Source organism: Aquarana catesbeiana, linkage group LG05 (assembly GCF_042186555.1).
Source record: "Aquarana catesbeiana isolate 2022-GZ linkage group LG05, ASM4218655v1, whole genome shotgun sequence".
Lineage (NCBI taxonomy): Eukaryota > Metazoa > Chordata > Amphibia > Anura > Ranidae > Aquarana > Aquarana catesbeiana.
Window position 1 is genome coordinate 149,544,604 of NC_133328.1, and position 20,202 is coordinate 149,564,805.

General features: G+C 40.8%; 1 long non-coding RNA gene across 1 annotated transcript in view; it reads left to right on the forward strand.

Annotated features, from left to right (window-relative positions):
- The window catches only part of LOC141145832 (uncharacterized), a 487,618-nt gene that overhangs the window by 268,361 nt on the left and 199,055 nt on the right, over positions 1-20,202 (forward strand). The window lies entirely within an intron of this gene.

Below are 20,202 nucleotides of genomic sequence, written 5' to 3' on the forward strand. Positions count from 1 at the left end.
GTAAACAAAACTATTTTTACATAAAATCAAGAAAACTAATTGAAACACCTGCTAATGACAGTGTTGTACTTTTTAAATGACACAGAAGTGATAAAACTTCCCTGTAGAATCAATAACCAAGTAAATATGATGATTAGACAGAACATCTGTATTTCACTAATTCAACTGTTACTATACTGCAGGTAAGTAAGTGCTCAATAATGTGAAATAAAATAAAACATTTGCTATGCCAACAGAATGGAAACTATAAAAATGATAATGAAAAGTTGAAGCTTACAGAAAAATCTACCAGATGGTTATCGACTCGAGAGAAAATTATCCAACTGTATATAATAATCAATAGATCAATATTTAAGCTAACCCAAATGGATATAAGGTAAAAATCAATACGACATAATTACCCTTTCCAAAATGGCTACTGGTCTGAAATGATGGTTACCAGAGTTTTAAATTGGCTGCCGTGGTTTTCAAGATGGCTTCTGCTTAAAGCGGAGTTTCGCAAAAATTTTTTTTTTAGATGTCAGCAGCTGCAAATACTGCAGCTGCTGACTTTTAAAATAAGGACACTCACCTGTCCCGGGGTCCAGCGATGTCGGCACCCGAGGCCGAACCGTCCCTCGTTCCTCGGGTGCTGCTGCCGCCATTCTCACTGAGGGAATCGGGAAGTGAAGCGTTGCGGCTTCACTGCCCGGTTCCCTACTGCGCATGCGCGAATCGCGCTGCGCATCTACACTGGTCCCCGTTGTGTTGTGGGAACTGTGTATTTCCCACAACACAACGGGGGTGGGCGGGGACTCTGCAGCTAGCTGCAGCTAGCTATACCCGGAAGTGGGTGCAGATACCTGTATTATACAGGTATCTGCACCCCCCTGAAAGGTGCCAATTGTGACACCGGAGGGGGGGAGGAATCCGATGAGCGGAAGTTCCACTTTAGGGTGGAACTCCGCTTTAAAGAGGGATTACATCTTGCATCCTCAGAGTTTCAAAGTATAAGGTGTCAAGGAATCTTCTTGAATGTGGAGATATGAGTTGATGAATGAAGTGTGTGTGTCTGTGTGTCTGATTGAGTGTCCCTCCATAGCATATCATTGATCCTATATACCATTTTTGACAATAGGCTCATAAAAATGATAATAAGCCTAGCCCAGAAGGTATAACTTCTTTTCCATTGGTTGAAAGATCTATTGATTACCTTTTTGTAGATTTAGGTAATATCTCTTGCAACCACCAGGCGTGTCCGATGGTAGAAATACTTGTTCTGAAATATCTTCTAAGTAATATATTCAATCTTCATAATGTGTATCTGCTTGTATACCCTCGGCTTCTTTAGCAAGGCAGTGGTCGTCTTGGAGGTGTGTTTGGGTCGTTATCATGTTGGAATACTGCCCTGCCTGTATGTCACAGTGCAGGTTGGCATTCATGGTTCCCTCAATGAACTGTAGCTCCTCAGCACTCAAGCAGCCCAAAGACCATGACACTCCCACCACCATGCTTGACTGTAGGCAAGACACACTTGTCTTTGTACTCCTCACCTGGTTGCTGCCACACATGCTTGACACCATCTGAACCAAATAAGTTTATCTTGGTCTCATCAGACCACAGGAAATGGTTCCAGTAATCAATGTCCTTAATCTGATTGTCTTCAGCAAACTGTTTGTGTGATTTCTTGTGCATCATCTTTAGAAAAGGCTTCCTTTTGGGACGACAGCCATGCAGACCAATTTGATGCAGTGTGCAGCGTATGGTCTGAGCACTGACAGGCTGACCCCCCACCCCTTTAACCTCTGCAGCAATGCTGGCAGCACTCATTCGTCTATTTCCCAAAGATAACCTCTGGATATGATGCTGCGCACGTGCACTCAACTTCTTTGGTCGACCATGGTGAGGCCTATTCTGAGTGGAACTTGTCCTGTTAAACCGCTGTATGGTTTTGGCCACCATGCTGCAGCTCAGTTTCAGGGTCTTGGGAATCTTTTTATAGCCTAGGCCATCTTTATGTAGAGCAACAATTCTTTTTTTTAGATCCGCAGAGAGTTCTTTGCCTTGAGGTGCCATGTTGAACCCCCAGTGACCAGTATGAGAGAGTGAGAATGATAACACCAAATTTAACACACCTGCTCCCCATTCACACCTGAGACCTTGTAACACTAACGAATCACATGACACCGGGGAGGGAAAATGTCTAATTGGGCCCAATTTGGACATTTTCACTTAGGGGTGTACTCACTTTTGTTGCCAGCAGTTTAGACATTGATGGCTGTGTGCTGAGTTATTTTGAGGGACAGCAAATTTACACTTTTATACAAGTTGTACACTCACTACTTTACATTGTAGCAAAGTATCATTTCTTCAGTGTTGTCACATTAAAATATATAAAAAAAAATTTACAAAAATGTGAGTGGTGTACTCACTTTTGTGAGATACTGTATATATAATATTTAGGCATTCTGGTAACCAGTACAATGTGAGGGTATAATTTTACTCATCAATATCACATACAATTATTGAATATGGATAAATGTGTTACTCTTGTAGATACTATGAGTACTTATTCATTTAGGTAAAAACACATGCTATATGTATATTTTTATGTAGACGTGGTCATGATTTATATATATATGTCATTCACAACCATGATTGGTATACTTTAAAATATTTTCGAGTAAGGAAAAAAAATCAGATAGTTCTTTGAGTTGCTTAACATGGACTTTGCCCAGTCTAACTAATTATTTAGCCAGCTCAGCTGGATAAACAACTCTTGGAGTCTTCACAATAGTCTCTGTCCACAGACAGGGATTTCACCTGGAGAACAATAAGTCAAGTATATTGTTCACTCATCTTAGTGATATCAGGTCTTTTTATCTAACAACCCAGAACATGTAAATATCTTTGGTTCTTTGGTTTATAGATTTGCAAATAGTTTGTTTATAGTGTTTAAGGATGGGTGATTCATTAAGACCCGGTTCACACAGGGGCGACCTGTCAGGCAACTTAGCCGCCTGACAAAACCCCCACGATAATGGAATCCAAATGTCGTAGCAGTTTGACACAATTATTGAGGTAGTCTCATGAAGGAATATGGCTTCATTTGGGTCTTGTAAGTCTTGTTTGAGAAGGTTCAGAACTGTGGGTATGAAATGTTTAAAGGGGTGTCGACACCTTTCAATAGGTGTAATTCCTTTGGAGAAATATGGGTTTCTGATCGATGTGCGCATCTCAGGGCCGTCATTCATCTATTGGCGGGAAATGGATCACACCTTTGGTCTTGGCCGTCCTGACGGGTCTGTCCTGGTAGACTGGCCATCAGTGGTGTCCCTGGATCCCCCATACGGTCCCTTCTCTGAATGTCTCACACACATCGGACTCTCGGTTCTGTTGACTGGCTCATGGACATCTTAGTCCTGTAAAGGAAAATGGATTCCATGATTAAAGGCACATATGTTTTTCATTAACATGACCTGTGTTTGAGATCTCAGTGTCAAGCTGATATCCAGGGCTTCCTCAGAGCCCCCCTTTAGTCTATTGTGTGATCAGTCTTTTACCTGAACACTCTGAATGGCAAGACAAAGTATGAAACTGTTGCTATGGGAGGTATAGGTCCGGGGCTCATTAACATGAGGACATTTGTTTATAGCTATGGACACCAGACACTAACAACTGAATTACACTCTTCAGAATCATTTTAAAGCTTAAATACAGCGATTCTGGAATGATAAAATCATAAGGAGATCTCAGTTTTACATGTGGCATACCTACTGTCAGTAATAAAATATTTGACATGACAGTCAACCTTCTACTTGGTAGGAATAAAACAAATAGGATCTCCCCCTGTCAATACAACTCATTTGAGGGAATAAAACTACCTTATACTGATGACTCCTCATCTTTTACCAGAATATCAGACCATTTAGGCCTCCTGACATCATTAATGCCTTTAGGATTTGGTCTTCCGCTGGAATTATCATCTTCGGCGACTTCTTGGAATTGGGCTGTTTTGAACGACCTGCTTATGTCAGAGCAATGAAGTGACGACTGAAAAACAGGAGAATAATTAATATCTAACTACCAAGATCTGGGGAAAAGTGGTGTTAGAACCCCTGTCTCCTATGCCTTTATTCAGTGCATTCCTCTGAATTACTTTAACATAGATGCTTCGAAGGCTTCGTGGCCCTTGGCTGGACACAGGATTTGTCCCTAAAGAAGTGTTATTCAGGTTCTGTGCAGCAATGAAACTGTTTAACATATCAATCATTCAGTCTATTTTGGTCTCCATGTTGCTCACGGGCCATCAGAATTGGGTTGTAGGACCCAGTTTCTGTCATTTCTTGGGATTTCTGATCAGACATATCCCCGTCAGAATCACTGTCTTGGTTCTGGCATGGTGGTCTGGGCCTTAGTTGCTCCCTATCTTCCCAGGGATTTTGGGGTGTCCTAACGTGTGGTGGATTCCTATTTACCTGTGTAGGTCCCCGGGGCAAACAATACTGGTTTTAGTGAGGGTTTCCACCCCCTGGGTTAAATCTGGCCCTTTGGGGATACTCCCTATAGTTTCTCCTAAACCTCGGGTCTGGTTCCCTTGGAGGATACTCCTGAGGTGTTCTTTGTGCTCCCCCTCTGAAGGGTGGTCACTGCTCCCATCCTCTGACTGTTGGGGTATCTGGTCTCCCCCTGGGGAAACCATGTGGCATATCTCCTCTGACTATATCAGCATATGTCTTTTTCTTGTTTTCAAAATGTAACGATTGAGGAGATATATGAGTTTCAGCCACAAATTTAGTTATAGGTCCAGGCCTTTTATGTATTTACTGGTCTGTTGGATAGAGTACAAATTGATACTCTCTTATACCAAGTATTCCAGTGAACACCCCAAATTGTAGTCCCTTGCTAAACTCATTTTTATGTAGGTAGGTAGGGCCTTGAAGAACAGGGATTAAAACTCAGGGTGATTGTAATCTGATTGTAAGCTGTCATTGTGACCCTTTCTTCACCTTTCTCTCATGGGGCTCATGACATAAAATTTTTTTAAAGATATTGTTATTTCTTCTCAAAAGGTCTAACAGATACAACATAAGATATGACAGCAAACATAGGATAGACACATACAGTACATACTGCTTCAACATTACAGACATTCCAGGAAATTAAAGGGTCCCCTTTGAGAAGCAAAATGCATACCGAAATATGCTTGGCAAACTGTGTTTCTCACATATTTTCTCAACACAATCTGTTTATACTTCCTATGCTAAAAATTTAACTAATTTAATTCAGAGCAAGTCAAAATTGAAGAATCTAGTCTTAAAGTGGTTACTGGCTGTCTTTAAAGCAGTAGTAAACTTAAAGTGGATGTAAACTCTCACATATACCAGTGAAGTGAACAGAACAGAGATGAAACAAATCTTCCAATATAAGTTTTACATGCTACTGTCTTCATCTGTATATATCCTTTAGAAAGAGCATGTCCTGTTAAAGTTTTTCTCTTCCTGGTTAGCACTGGGAGTGGATTATTGGCATACAGCCAAGAAACCAAGAAAGCTGATTGGAGGAAAGGCACACACCCCCACTCCACATTGGCAAAGGAAGAAAGGAATGTGCACAGCTATGCTCTTAGACGGCAAGCTGACTGCTAATCTATTTATAGCAACCTCCTCCGAGACACACTTCGCTTGGAGAGCGTGTGAGAAGTTATCAGGCTGATAACAGAGCTACGGAACAAGAGACAGCTATGGGAAATTGGGTTTTGGAGAGAGATAAGAAAACACTGCATTTATGTACCCAGCTCAATTTTCATGAATCAGGTTTACATCCACTTTAGCCTAAAAAAAAACTTCTCTCTGCAAGGTAAAAACATAATGTGTTAGTATACATTGCATACTAGCACATTATGAAATACTTACCTTGATACGAATACCTCCAGTGGCACGCTGTCACTGCTGACAGGGCCTCCATCTTCGCCTGGTCTTCCTTAAGGTTTCATGGGCTCTGGCCGCTTGAATGGCTGAGCCGGGATGACGTAACTCTGAGGGAAGTATGCCATTCCTTCAGAGTGCATGCGCCGGTGGTTTCACCGGCTGCATGGGCACTGAATATCTCCCAAACAGTGCAGGCTTAGGTAATATTCCTTGTACCTACAGGTAAGCTTTATTATAAGCTTAGCTGTAGGTACAAGTGTCAAATGGGAGTTTACTACCGCTTTAATGAGTCATTTGGTTTATAAGTGACTGGTAATGAAAGAAGTGATTCTTTGGTAGTTTTGGAATGAACTTCTTTATAAAAAGATAAATGGGGGTCGATTTATTAAAACTGGAGAGTACAAAATCTAGTGTAGGTCTGCATAGAAACCACAATCAGTGAAATAACAAAAAAGTCTGGCGCCAGGAAACTGGGACATATATTGCACTGGGAACCTTGTAAATGTCCTACAGGAGCCCAAAAAAGCAGCTGTGTGGTGTGGGTGAGCACACCAGGAGGGGTGTGAATACAAATACAAACATTCAAAATCAACCACAATTGGTAGCGATGATCGGGACAGTCTTGTATGGACAAATTCTCAGAAGGCTCAATACGATAAAATCATATGCCAATTTATTAATAGCATCTAATGAATTGTTAGAACAACCTGAGGTTGTTCTAACAATGGAAGTTTTGCTGCAGTGGAGAAATCAGTCATCGCTCCTTTAAAAATGTGATTCTTCCCATGGTCTACTCCTATTTAAATCCCCTTGGTTGTCAAAGTCATATGACTTGAAGAAGGGCCACACCCGAAACGCGTTGTCAAGACAACAGCTATTCTTCCCCTTCACTCTCCTCAGTTTGCTCTCCACCATCCTGTGCTTCAAGCCTCGGTCTGGACCTGTGCTCCCCGAACGTATGACGTCACGCTCGAGTGTTTCCGTCTGCTGGTTCCTGTCGGCGGTTGTTCCGGCTGCCTCTCGGTCCCTTAACGTTTCATGGCTGTCTTGCCATCTCGCCATCTACCACCGGGGCTTTGATTGAGGCTTCATACAGTCCATCCATCTCTGCACATGCTGGTTTCCTCCTTCTCAGTGGATCTTTCAGGAATGTATGAAGATTTGCCATTGCAGCATTGCTTCACCAAGCCAGCCCACCACCAACCGCTTTTACAAGGTATTGTCACAGCGGGGAGCAAGCCTTATAGTTGTTCAATCTATGCAAGGATATTTTAACTATTAATTTATTCATTACATGCTATTAATAAATTGGCACATGGTTTTATTGTATTGAGCCTTCTGAGAATTTGTCCATACAAAACTGACCCGATCAGAGCTTCCAATTGTGGTTGTTTTTGAATGTTTGTATAGAAACTAATCAGCTTCCAGTTTTTTTAAAAGCTGACTTGCTACTATGCACAGCTGCACCAGATTTTTCACTCTCCAGTTTTAGTAAATCAACCCCATGGTGCTGAGTTTTTGTCATCATTTGTTTTGTTTTTTAATTGGAAAAATTCTCGAAACCTTAAGGCCTTGAGCACATCAGCATCAAATCCCAGTATTTTTGGGCACCCAGGAGGCACAAGTGTAGCATCCACTCCAGCCCCACTGTCAGCAGTCTGTCAAAATCTATGACAGGCTGAGATATGCGGCACCTGGATGTGGCTGAACACTGTACCGAGAGTTTAGAGATATACTGTATTACCCCGATGCAGATTTCCTCAGAGACAATGAGTGACAATGCTGTGGATAATTCTACTGGCATCTCACAACATCTCACAACAACCTTAACCTCCCTATCTGTAATCCCGATTGTGACTCGGGGTTAATTTTCAGTACCAATAGCAGTAACCCTGAGCCACACTCGAGATTGCATCACAGTATCCAGGTACAGTTACTTACCTTATCCCCAGGATCTTGCAATGTCCTCCCGCTGTATCCTCCACCTCCGCCGATGCATCAATGCTCCGGGCTCCATTCCCTGCGAGCGTCGCCACACATGGGGGCGGAGCTTGGTGGCAAATTCAAAAAGTACAAAAAACATAACACACACAATACATTGTAATCTGTAGATTACAGTACTGTATCAAATATTTTCATCTCAGCTTTGTCCCTAGTGCTTTGTCCAGTGCCCTGCCTGCACTTTTATATTATATATTCCATTCTTTCTGCCTGGAAACTTGAGAACGTCCATGGCATCCAAAAAATGTCCCTCTATGTCAAAAGTGGTTTGAGACCAGCTAGAAAACAGTGATAGTGAATTAGAATCACTTGCAGAATTGAGTGATAGTGATTCATGGAGAAATTTGTAATCAGACTCTGAAAGTGACAACAGTGACAATTCTACGACGGAGCTCAGTGATGTGCGAACTTGGTGCTCTATTAACTGTGGTACAGATAATGCAGCACTGAGCTCAGTCACAGAATTGTCGCTGTTGTCAATTTCAGTGTCTAATGATGAATTTCCCCACGAATCACTATTGCTCAATAATACAAGTGATTCTAATTCACTATCGCTGTTTTCTAGCTGGTCTCAAACCGCTTTTGACGTAGAGGGACGCTTTCCATTGTCCTGATGGTGATGTTGGACTTTCTGCAGTCCCATGTTTCAAAATTTTTCATACCTGGGATGTTTACTAAACCAATATGCAGTGTCTAGTATTACAGTGACTAGTAATATTGCACCCTTGTTTGGACAAATTTCAGTGTTTTTGATTTGATTACACTATTGAATAAAATGTATTATTAATTTTTATAATTATTTATAGTTATTTATTATATTATAATTTATGATTTCATGTTTCAAACTTTATCATACCCAGGATGTCTACTAAACTCTTGTTTGTACAGATTTAACTGAGTTATTCCTAAGAATTACAGGCCTACAATATAAAACGCCAAATTTCTATGCAAAACAATGTACCACTTTGACATTCAAAAATCAGACATAATCATACCGCCAGGGAGGTTAAAGCAGGAAGCGAACCTACAGCTCTTTTACTAGCTGGATCAACACTAAAGAAGTGGACAAGACAGCAACTGCTTAAGTAACCTTAACTACTTAAAGTTACATTGCTTTCTATTTGACATCTAATGGATTTGACATCCCTGTGATGAAATTATTACAAGCTGGAGTCATTGGGTATAAACTTAGGCCCCTTTCACAGGGGCGTTCCATTTGTCTTTAATCAGTTCAGTCAAATTTTTTCAAAAAAGAACTTATTCAGTTTACATCAATTTATCATCAGTTTTACATCAGTTTTTACATCCACTACCAATGCAAAAATCGATGCAAAAATGGACCGTTTGTCCATTTACATCTGTCTTTTGTCTGTACTGTTTTTTTAATGGAAGAAAAATAAGGTTTTGATCGGTTCCAAAAAAATGATGTTGACAGAAGTGGATGTAAGTGGATGTAAATGGATGATCATCCGCTTACATTCATTTTTCCATAGAGATGCATTGATCTGTATTGATGCATTGAAACGGAACACTCATATGAAAGGGACCTACTATTATCACTTTTCCAATTAAGCTGCTATTGGTGACTGTTACAGCTATCAACATCTATAGACATAACATTAAAAGACAAAGCTGTACTTTTAAATAGATAATAATGAATCTTTTTTAACTACTCACATAAAAGCACTAAAACAATAATCTCCCAATTTCCACACGTTTTATGAATTTTTAGCTAAGTAGTTAATATGGAAGTGGAGTATGGTCTGGTATTGTTGTGCATATAGATGTTAACTGTTGTAGTACACTATAGAGCAGAGATATGCAATTAGCGGACCTCCAGCTGTTGCAAAACTACAAGTCCCATGAGCCATAGTAAGACTCTGACAGCCACAAGCATGACACCCAGAGGCAGAGGCATGATGGGACTTGTAGTTTTGCAACAACTGGAGGTCCGCTAATTGCATATCCCTGCTATAGAGGTTCAATTGGAGGATTGGTTCCTTTAAGTTACTCAACAAAAATCATGTTTTTTAGTTCATGAGTTGACAAGAATTGTGATTTCCATAGAAGATGTTAAAATATAATGCTTGGGATAGTACTCTAGAAACCCCCTGAGCCAACTTAATGTGAAGACAGCCTACCATTACTGTTACCCAAAAATCTGTCATGCTTATCCAGTGACATCAAGGCTTTCTTCTTCTTCATTTCTACTTTGCTTTCTACATACATTTTCTTGGCCATAGATCCATAGGAAAAAGAAATTACAACAGGTTAGATGTTTAAAAGGTGTACAACATATAAATACAAGCAATAAATACAGTAGAAATGGTAACAAAGTGGTACGCAACTATATTAAAAGGAAATGTGGTAAAAAATGGGTGAACATGTAAGACTGTTAAAACATTGTTGTTAAATGTAAAAAGTGTTAATGTATTATTTCAGTATATTTAATTTGTATCAGTCTCACTAAAATAACAACCTTGCTAATCTCATTAAAAATCTATTTGGTCCCCATATGTGGTGGAATTAGGATTGAAAATACAAAAGTAATATTATCTATCTGTACTATTTAATGCTGAATTTCTATAATATGCTACAGTAATAACTGCAGAAGATGCATTTTTCTTTTTAAAAAGTCAATTTCTTTTGTCTATCCTGAATGCTCATTATCCATAATTGTTGACTTGCACACCACCTGATTATTGTAAGCAACATTCTTGTCTGTTAACATCTAACCTGTTATACTAGTGAAAACCGCATACTGTATAATCAGCATAAAAATAGCCATAAATGCAAGTATATAATAAAAAAAATCAAATAAATACTAACTGATAAAATATTTTTTCCATGAGTTTCAAGTTTATGCAAATAATTAACCTGATAATTTAAAAAAAATGTTTTTTTTTTTTTTTTTTATTAAACAATAATGGGATATAACTCTAAATAATTTTTCTTTATACTTCTTTAAAATTAAAATTATATTTTGTTCTCCTATAACTGGCTGATGTAAATGAAGCTGGTTAGAAAAATGATATAGCGGATTGTGTTGTTCCTTTACTGTATTAAATATGTTTTGTTATTCACACTTCTCCCCTGCCTGCTTCCCATGCATACAGCTGTCTTGTAAGTCAAATGGAAACAAAGCTGATGAACACCCAATGAAAGAAGCCATACATAATCAAAACGGCATATGGTGGGAATGAAGAACATCTTTTCTTTTGTTGACTTTTTTCTTTTCTCTTTTTGTATTTCTTTCTGTTATTCTACTTTTCTGCCCCTGAAACACAGCTAATTACAAAAAGTTGGAACTCGAAGCTAGATATCTTTAAGGGCTTTGCTTTTTCAGGAGGAACAAAAGAGAAAAACTAAGGACATGGTCAGAACCTCACAAAAAGAAAAAGAAAAAAATCATCTAATGAGGATGTAGCAATAAGTGCTAGCAAGAAAAGTTGAAATAAAAAGGGCTTTTAGATAACATTGCTTTAATAGATGGGCTTTAGAAAATCCTAATATATAAAATATGAGCTTTATACTAACATTTTTACTATTTACTGGTTTTACTTGGTATTTTGTTCTGATTATATAATATAAATGTAATCTATATTATTGTTTATCTAAATGTATACAGCTTAGGCTTACTATGTTACATGCCTACTGACTAACTTTACTTCCTCCAGCAGGGCTCCTCCATTGGATAGACTACCCAGATTTCCTAAATTAGATTCAAAGTCTCACTGGAGCTGGATGCATTTCTATATCAAGCACTTTGTCTATGAGGCCCTTATAGAAATGAATACAATATATGCACAGTCTACTTTACCTATCAATAAAATAAGATTGAATTAAACAATATATGCACAGTCTAAATAAATAGTACCTCTATTTATTTAGACTGTGCATATATTGTATTGATTTCTATAAGCTTATATAAATGATATAGTTTCTAAAACCCACATAATACATATTACTAATTTTATGATTTTTACATATTTTGTGCAATGAAGTAAGATTATTGATCTGTATGTGCTTACCTTAGAATAGAAAATAATTTCCTCAAGCACAATGGCTTTCATCCTCTATTGCCCAATCATTGAGTCCTGGACAAAGTACTGCACTGGGTGGAGGCAGGGTGAGTATCACACGTTCCTCTATCACTGGAAGTACCAGGATAAGTGGAGGAGTGACCTTAAAAGTAAGTATAGGCACCAGAGGGTACCTAGCCAGAGTTATGGGTGGGTTGAGCAATTTATATAATGTCATACAACATATCAAATTTAAAATGATATCATAATTGAATCTTGCCAAAATTTCACCTAAAGCTTGCCTAGAACTGACAACAAAAGTCATACTCAGGGGAAATCATGTCCATTGTTGCAAAGTACCACTCATGTCAGGGGCCAATGCAGTCCCTCCAAAATCAGACACCCCTACATGTATTCGAAACAATAATAAATACCAATGATGACTGGTTGCATGGGAAATGTAATTTTTTCAGTATGAAACATTATCATGCCTAGATAATCCAAATGAATTAAATTTGTCCAGCCATGCATATGAGGGTAATTTTGGAGGACTACATTTTTGTAATGGCGGACAATAAATATATAGTACAATAATTGAACACGCTGTACAAGATATAAAAATTTGCCAAAACAATATGAGAATATTTGCACTAATCTGCATTATTGGTTCTCACTATGGTATTCTGCTCTAGGTTCAAATGTTAGCTTTCTAACATGGTAAATTAATTTATTTAGTGATCCAACTGCAAAGAAAATAATGTTAGTACAAGTACTGCACTTAAAGTTCATCCCTTTGAATGCCCCACAGTTATTGCTTATCAATGTCAGTGTTTGAATTGGTCACAGTGCCAGTAAAAATAATCTAGACAAGTGTGGCAGGATGTGGTTTTGGTCCTTTAAGAATTTCTATTCCTGATATTGCACCAGTCAGAAATTAGCTTACAATGGAAATCAAGGCCGCTCATCAAATAAAAGTAGCCTTTAACTACCTAAAGACCTTAAGTAAAATAATGTATGCAAGTTAAGAGAATGTTGAGCCCCAAAATGATGACCTCAGTAGCATGGAAAAAAAATACACAATTAAAAGGTTAGGTAACAGACCTACTGTGTATATATATATATATATATATCTATAGTTGAAGAAAGCAGCACCGGTGTATATCCAGTGCAATGCAATCTAGTCTTCTCCCCGACCACCAAATATAGAAAAAGTCCAACGGATTGCTGCACTTAAAATATTTATTAATCAATTATTCAAGAAATTACATAATCATATGTTTGAAGATGATTTCCGTTTCGGGCTCACAAGCTTACGCCCTGCATCAGATCAAAAGGACATCTAACATTTCAGACAAATTCATGAGGTTTTAAAGACTTTCACAAAGAAATCACATATGGAATCAATCCTGTGTTTAATGACTAATCAGTACAATTACATTCCTTCATTGGTTATTTTTCTCCACTCTCACAGAAATGGTTAACAGGACAGGTGTTCTCCTCATACTTCAATCGGGATCCATTACTTTATCAGTCTGTCAAAAAACATATATATGGATATCACCGCATATTGAATCTATGTTTTAAATAAACAAATACAAACACAAATCAGTATTTAATCCTTTAGGGGTAATAGTATTGAGAAAATCTATCCAGTATACCTCACGTTTTCTGAGAATTAATTCTCGATCACCTCCTCTCCTGTTTTTATTAATCCCTTCCAATACCATATACTTTAGTTAGGAAATAGTACTGATGAGACTGCACTGATGAGGCGGCACTGATATGTACTGATGAGGCTGCACTGATGTGCACTGATGAGGCAGCACTGATATGTACAGATGGGACTGCACTGACGAAGCTATACTGATGTGCTCTGATGAGGCTGCACTGATGAGACAGCATTGATGGGCACTAATGAGGGGGCACTGATGGGCACTGATAACCTTTACTGATGAGGATTGACGACAATGCACTGATGAGGTGGCACTGATGGGCATTGATAGGCGGCACTGATGGGCACTGATAGGTGGCATTGATATGTGGCACTGATGGGCACTGATAGGAGGAACTGATGGGCACTGATAAGCTGCACTGATGGGTCTTTACTGATAATTAGTGCCCTGATTATCAGTGTAAATGCTGTACTCACTGTGCCCTGTCAGATCGGCTCTCCTTTCCTCACACGCTGCCTCTGTGTGAGGAAAGAAGTAACTGGGAAGACTGTTTACATGTGACCAGCTATGATTGGACACAGCTGATCACATAGTAAAGGGCCGCTGTAATTGGCCTTTTATCCTGTTCTGTGATCCACTGTGTAAAAGGGACACAACAATCACAGACATTTCCCTATGTGCTCCCCAGGGACGGCCCCCCAGAACTGGAGAGCCGTGATGTAGCCATATATTGGCTTTAGTGCGGGGGGGGCAAGTGGTTAAAGAAGGATACATTCTTGTGCCCCATCCTCATCACACTAGAAGCAGCGGTGTACACAATCAAAAAGTAGACATCTCATACAAAAATTGTTCCACTGAGCATAAAAAGGTCAGGTCTGCTAATAAAAGGCCCCAACACATAAAAAAGTAAGTACAGAAGCACTAAGAATGGTATAACGTCTAATATAATGTGTGCCTTATAAGCCTCAGATGGCAAATAACCTCAGTTCAAAGTAGTGGATGTTGCGGAAAACCATTCGCCCCATACTTCGTCACAGTTGCGAAAAGCACATCTACTGGAATATGAAGCCTTCAAAAGGGGAATAGCATTGTTCCAAGCTGCTAACTTCATTGCCAAATGTTTTTTCCATGCGAACAGTAAGAAGAGTACGTATGGCATTTGAGGCAGCCAAAGAATCCACTATAACTTAATAGGCAAATTTCAATGGAGGGAGCTAGGAAAATAGTAGTAACTGAAGAAATGCAAGTCAGAAGCTCCTGCCAGAATTGTCGGGTAGCTTGGAATTCACAAAAAATGTGTACAAAATAAGCATAAGAGGAGGAACAGCGCCAGCATGAGGAAGATTGATCCTGTATAGCCTGGCAGGAGTAAAATATATCCTAGGAAGGAATTTGTAATGAATAAGATGATCTCTGGCAGAAACTAAACGGTGAAAGGGACCTCCCAGACATCATCCCAGTCATCTCTATCTAACCCAGGAGCAGCAGCATCCCACACAGATATGCACGGATGTAAGAGATAATGGGTTTCAAGGGACATATTTTTGTAAATAGAGGAAAGCACTTTGGTCAGTGAGTCATCCTTCAACAGTTGCTTGATATCAGTAGATTGTAGGATAACCTGGCCAGCACCAAACTGAGAATGGAAGGCATGCCTAAATTGTAGGTATCTAAATAGATGGGTAATTGGCAGATGGTTTAATGGTTTAAGCTCACCAAAGGTTAAAAGGTTAAATGGGTCCTGTGGTTGACCACAAGATCCTCAGTTCCCGTAGTGGACCACAAGATCGTTTTGATTCCATGCTGAGTCCAGGCAACTGGGTCTGGATAAGTGTAAAAGTGTCCCAAATTAGAATTGTTTCATAGTAGGTGGGGATACTGTGGGGGATGCAAGATTATTCCACCCAAGGATAGGGATGAGCTTCGAGTTCGAGTCAAACCCATGTTAAACTCGAACATCGCATGTTTGACCGTTCATCGAATTGCGAAGGATATGGGCCGTTCGCGCCAAATTCAAGTGGCGCGTCACGGCCCATAATTCACTGTGGCATCGCAGTGCATTGCTGGCTGATGAATGGCCAAGCGTGCACTATGACCCGCATGCTTGGCCAATCACAGCACCGTCTGTACAGAGAGCCGTAATTGGCCAAAGCCAGGGTGGCTTTGGCCAATTATGGCTTAGGGGGTTTAGTACACGCCCCACACTATATAAGGCCGCCTGCACGTCGGCCCTGTGTAGTGTGTTCTGGCAGTGAGAGAGAGATAGAGAGAGAGAGAGAGAGAGACAGTGTCCTTTGATTTAAGTTAGATAGAGTAGGCAGGCGAGTCAGTTAGCTGCACTTACAGTGTGCAGGTGTTTTTACAGTATTTACAGCTATCTGAAGAAAATTGGCGGTGTTCTTCTGATCCTATTAGTACCGCAGGCAGCTGTAGTATTTACAATTTAGTGTAGTGCGTCCTCTGCACAGTGTGCACCTAAAGCTACCTGAAGAAAATTGGTGGTGTTCTTCTGATTCTATTAGTACCGCAGGCATCTGTAGTATTTACAAGTTAGCGTAGTGCGTCCTCTGCACAGTGTGCACCTAAAGCTACCTGAAGATAATTGCTGTTGTTCTGCTCCTATTAATACCACAGGCAGGCAGCTACAGTATTTACAGTTAGTGTACTGTGTCCTCTGCACAATGTGCGCCTAAAGCTACCTGAAGAAAATTGGTGGTGTTCTTCTGATCCTATCAGTACCACAGGCAGGCAGCTGCAGTATTTACAGTTAGTGTACTGCGTCCTCTGCACAGTGTGCACCTAAAGCTACCTGAAGAAAATTGGTGGTGTTCTTCTGATCCTATTAGTACCGCAGGCTGCTGTAGTATTTACAAGTTAGTGTAGTGCGTCTTCTGCACAGTGTGCACCTAAAGCTACCTGAAGAAAATTGGTGATGTTCTTCTGATCCTATTAGTACCACAGGCAGCTGTATGATTTACAAGTTAGTGTAGTGCATCCTCTGCTAGTGTGCACCTAAAGCTACCTGAAGAAAATTGGTGGTGTTCTTCTGATCCTATTAGTACCGCAGGCAGCTGTAGTATTTACAAGTTAGTGTAGTGCGTCCTCTGCACAGTGTGCACCTAAAGCTACCTGAAGAAAGTTGGTGGTGTTCTTCTGATCCTATTAGTACCGCAGGCAGCTGTAGTATTTACATGTTAGTATAGTGCGTCCTCTGCACAGTGTGCACGTAAAGTTACCTGAAGACAATTGCTGTTGTTCTGATCCTATTAATACCACAGGCAGGCAGCTACAATATTTGCAGTTAGTGTACTGTGTCCTCTGCACAGTGTGCACCTAAAGCTACCTGAAGAAAATTGGTGGTGTTCTTCTGATCTTATTAGTACCACTGGCAGGCAGTTGATTCTGCTAGCTGCAGTATCAGTATATATATATATATACATCCCAGCTTTGTGCAGCTACATCTCACTGTAGGCCATTAGTATGTCTGGAAGGCCAACAAGGAGAGGCAGACAGTCACAAGCCAATAAAAGAGTGCAAGCAGGCTCTGTGTCTAGAGGCAACAGTGCTGTTCGTGGAGACCGTGCATCCTCATCAGCACGTGACCATGGGACACGCTTGTTCTTTTTTTCGGCAGCTGGCCGTGTTGAGCCGCAACATGCAGAAGACTTGGTAGAGTGGATGACCAAGCCATCCTCATCCTCCTCATCCTCTCTCACCCAGACTCAGGGTACTTTGTCTGGCAAAGCAGCTGCCAATGCGGCCTCTTCCCTCGGCTCAATGGCATCAGTCACTCCTTCCCTAGCTCCACCATGTCCTCCTGAGGAGTCCCCTGAACTGTTTGACCACAGTGTTGGGTACATGCTCCAGGAGGATGCCCAGTGATTTGAAAGCTCTGATGATGGTACCCAGCTATAGGAAGGCAGTTTTGTGAGCCCAGAGAGGGGGTGCCCAAGCAGGACAGCAATCTGGCAGTCATGTTCCCCCGGCTGCAGCATACTGCCAGTTTTGCTCCAGTGATGAGGAGGGAGGGGATGATGAGGTCACTTACTCCACATGGGTGCCTGATAGGAGAGAGGAGGAGGAGGAGGAGGCACATCTCCAACGAGGCAGGATGCCCTCCAGGGGCCAGCTTAAGGGCAGCACACCGACTGCATCACACTGCAGAGCTCTACATGTGCAGGGTGCTGCTGTCTCTGCGCGTTATTCCAAAAGTTCTTTGGTGTGGGCCTTTTTTGAGACAAGTGGATCAGATCCCACCGCTGCTATTTGCAACATATGTCTCAAGCGTATCTCGCGTGGCCAAAACATCACCCGCTTGGGCACCACATGCTTGACCAGACATATGTCGACCTGCCATGCAGTTCATTGGCAAGCGTACCTAAAAGACCCACACCAAAGAATAAAGCAGACCTCTCCTTGCTCCTCATCAGCTGGGATCTCCAACCCCACTATACCTTCAGTCCTCTCTGAGACCTGCACTGAGAGGAATGAAGGTGTAGAATTAGCTGTGTCACAGCCAAGTACTTGCGGGCAATCTGCTATTGGTACACCAACGTCAGATTGTACCAGGCAAATTTCCCTGCCCCAGCTGCTGCACCGCCAAAAGAAGTTCGCTCCCAGCCATCCACATGCCCAGCGGTTGAATGCTAGCTTGGCTAAATTGCTAGCACTTCAACTGCTGCCTTTTCAGTTGGTAGACTCTGCCCCCTTCCGTGAGTTTGTGGAATGTGCGGTTCCTCAGTGGCAGGTTCCCATATGCCACTTTTTCTCATGGAAGGTGATTCCGGCTCTATGTGGAAGGCAATGTCTTGGCCTCGCTGGACAGGGCGGTCAGCAATAAGGTGCATATTACCACTGACTCATGGTCCAGCAGGCATGGATAGGGACGTTACCTATCTTTCACCGTGCACTGGTTGACTCTTCTGGCAGCTGGGAAGGATGCAGGACAGGGTGCAGTAGTGTTGGAGGTTGTTCCGCCACCACGCCTCCAAAATTCTACTAGTGGTGATTCTGCCACACCTCTCTCCTCCACCCCCTCCTCTTCTTCTTCCTCCATGGCCTCTTCCTGTGCTGATTTGTCTTCGGAAGCAGCGGTGCTCCGTAGGTGTTCAAGGGGCTATGCAAGCACGCAGGCAAAAAGATGCCATGCGGTGCCTGAGCTGGTGTGCTTGGGAGACAGGAACCACACTGGGGAAGAGATTCTGTCAGCTCTGCACGGGCAGGTTCAGAGGTGGTTGACGCCACGCCAGCTTAAGGCAGGTATGGTGGTTTGAGACAATGGCACCTGGCAAAAAAGAGACACAGTTGGGGGAGGGGAAAAGAAATTGCTGCTCACCCCTGATATGAAGACAAAAATAGGAAGAGGATTTCCCCAGGTGGGGTTTTTAGGCAGCGGGGTTTAAAATATTAGACCAATGTTGTATAAAAAGAATATGTTTATTGTACAAAGAATAAATTTACACAAGGATTGTTAAAAAGATGATCTCTGATATAGAGTGTTTACAAACCTGGTAGAAGCAGACACGCATTTATACAGACATAATTTTTCATAACAACATCATATAGATATTATCAATATCGAAAAAAAGGACCTGACGCGTTTCAACCTATGTATTCAAGGTCTTCTTCAGAGGTCTGTCTGTTAAAAATATACAATGAAAGAATACTTATAAAAGCTTGGTTGCATATACCAAAAGAAACATATCATATTCCATATAGCATAGTTACCCAATAGTGCGTGTCCCATAAGCGAAAAACTTCCTATAGGAGAGGCCCCTTAAAATCAAAATGCCTGCTCACTCTCCCCAAAAGGTCCTGTAACGCCTCCACCAACACAGCCACCGGAGCCGGGGCAGAAGCCAGTGATGTGGCTTAAGAGAGGTCACACTGAAGATCACCCCCCACCCGGACCACACGTTCGGTCGGGGAGAAGGCAAACACCTGCAGCAGAAGCCCAAAGAGAGCATTTTTGAAAATTGTAATTACGATATATATCTCCAAACATTGTATTAAGAAGTATATGCTTAATTAGGTGAGAGGGTAAAAGGAAAACGTGAAAAAATGAAAATATCAGTCTATACACATACCTCATATACAGACTGTAATTTTCTAGTATTGGATATATATGTATTTAAAAATAAATAGATCGTGCATGTTAGGTGAAAAGAGTGCCATAGTAAGAATCCAAAGAAAGAAAACCAGGTGATGGTGATCAATTTCAAATGGATTGATCAAATGGAATTGAGAGTACAGTAAATGAAGAAACATAGTGTGTGAGTATTAGGTGCTGGGACTTTAAAAATAAAAGACTATGTGTGCAGCATGTATAATATATTGTATATGCTGTATAAAAAAGAAAAATAAATAGAGCATATGTGCCAAATAAGTGACTCAAATGTAAGTAAGTGAACAAGGATGTGAATGTAAAATACTGAAAAAACTGAAAAAAGGTGAAAGTGCCCGCAAAAATGTGGTAAAACGTAGTGTGATAAACAATATTAATGATAATCAGTGCATTACCTTATACCAATGTGCAAGCAGAATGTGAAACTGCACTGTACTGCCCTTTATATTTAGACCCAAATGTGACCCGACCCA